The 2,223-nt window shown below is 49.3% G+C and overlaps 1 protein-coding gene across 1 annotated transcript in view; it reads right to left on the bottom strand.

Moving 5' to 3' along the window:
* Adamtsl1 (ADAMTS like 1) overlaps positions 1-2,223 on the bottom strand; it is a 996,797-nt gene that overhangs the window by 58,547 nt on the left and 936,027 nt on the right. The window lies entirely within an intron of this gene.

The following is a 2,223-nucleotide window of genomic DNA, read 5'->3' as shown; positions in this document are numbered from 1 at the left end:
GTCACCACAGCCAGAGATGGGTCTTATGAGTGACTTTCCATGAAGAAAATGATCTAGTAGTGAAGTTAATTTGCTCTATGCTCTGCATTTTTCTGCCCAAGCAGGATGAAGACAAGATAGGAAGAGGTCACTATGGGATGTTTTATCATTGAAAATCTTCTAAGTAGTCACCGGAGGTCATAGTTAGCCAGAGTTAAAAGTGACAGAAGTCAGTGAAGCAGTGGCTTACTTACCGTTTCCCCTGGATAATAAGGAGACCAGCACCTTGTGAAGCTTGCGGTGAAATAGGCCCTCCTCCTGGGGCAGCAGCCCCTTCCCTCGTCTCCCTTCCCGTGTCTGATGACTCACTGCCACTGCCCTGCCCAAGACCTGCCGCGCTGTAGAGCACTCCCTGAGTGGGATGAGAAACAGGAGTGCTGCTCTTGCAGCCGGCGATCACGCAGTGGGGTTCGGCAAGGGCCCTACTATGTGCACGGCATTGGTTGGGGCCCTACCATGTGCATGGTATTGTTGGTGGTGCACGTAAGCGTGGGTAGTGTCAACACCAGAAATACACCTCCAGCCCCTGCGCTTTTGGCTGCCAAACTCCATCCCACAGGGGAAGAGTGGTGAATCTGAGATTATGTGTTTCTATGCGAAGGGTAATTTTAAGAAATCCTCTGCATATTATACACTGCTTGGATTTAGGAATCCTCAGTCTTAGCTATGGTTCTGCTGTGTACTAACTTGGACAACTCCCTTAATCCTACCAAGTGTTAATTTCAGCCTGTATAAAATGGGCTCCTTTCTGAGATCCTTTTCTACTCTGGAAGACCAAGCTTTTAGGGATCGATGGCAGCAACTCGCACAGGCTAGTCTCTCTGCGCTGCTCTCTCTGAATATTCACACTTCGGACTTAAGAAGCCTTTGCTTATTTACTCAGAGTGAAAGGGGAGGCTGTGTCCTGTCTGCCAATCAATGTGTGCTCCTTGGGCCAAGTGTCAGCGCCTCCTAAGGAAGGTGCAGCTTTTTTTTCTTCTATGTTTTAGGGAACGGTCTACAGGGTGTTCAGGGTTTTAATACTAGATCAGATTCGTAGTGATCTGCCTGTTTACAGCCTCCCAAGAGCTGGATCACAGGCATGTGCCATCATGTACCACACAGACACACACACACGCACACACACACACACACAATTGAGACATACAGTCTCAGTTGCCTTCTCAGCGCGTCCCAGGGGAGGGGCTGGCACGGCAGGCCTGGGGATGGAAGCCCTGGCCCCTGCACCGCTTGCAGGCACTTTGATCTGTTGAGCTATTTGGCCGGCCTTGAGCTTTTTGTAAAACAGTGTTTTCCTTTTTTTATGTATATCCATCTGATTGTCCCAGGGAAACGACATCCTCTGGGGGCGGAAACTACACCAGAAGGTCACCTGAGTCTCCTCTAGGGGCCAGTGAGCATGGCGGCAGCACGCAGTGCGCAGCTGCCGCTGGGTGGGCTGTGAGTCCACGGACAGCAGTCCTGCTCACTACCCGGCTCTCACGCTGCGGGTTAAGCCACAGGATTTCAGCTCTGTGCATGGAGTCTCTTCTTCATTATTATATTTTTGATCATTAAAAAGATATTGCCTCAATTTTCATAAAGTATCTATAAAATTAATAATCTTTGTTGAAGAAACTGAGACTTCTGGTTAAAAAAAAAGCCCCAAATTTGGGGTCTTTCCCACCGTCTCGCATCAAATTTGAAGAATGTATGTTCTTGCGACACCATATTCACAATCACAGCATGCTAGCCACAGTGTGCAGAAAGAACCAGCCCACGGGATGGACACAGGGACACGGACACACACACTCTCTCAGTCTTCATTGATGATGTGGTGCTAGCAGCCACCATCGTAGGCTTTTATCTCTCTTAGCAGAGATAGCAAGGAAGGATTGTTAGGAAAGAGCCAAGCATCATAAGTGCCCCCACTCAGGGCTGGGGAGATAGGTCAGTGGAAGAAGTGCTTTCCTGGCAAGTGCAAGGGCCTGAGTTTGATCCCCAGTGCTGCCGCCCCTCAAAAAAAAAACCCCAAAAAACAAAAAAAAAAAAAAACAATCAAAAGAACCAAAAAACAAGGGCCAGCCAAATAGCTCAGTGGATTAAAGCATCTGCAAGCAGGCGCGCGGACCAGGGGTTTGATCCCCAGGCCTGCCATGCTGGCCTTGCCCCCGGGGCATGCTGAGACAACAATGGAGACTGGGC

This window comes from Octodon degus, unplaced genomic scaffold, assembly GCF_000260255.1.
Source record: "Octodon degus isolate 3935 unplaced genomic scaffold, OctDeg1.0 scaffold00044, whole genome shotgun sequence".
NCBI classification, from domain to species: Eukaryota; Metazoa; Chordata; class Mammalia; order Rodentia; family Octodontidae; genus Octodon; species Octodon degus.
This window is presented reverse-complemented; position numbering and strand designations above follow the sequence as displayed.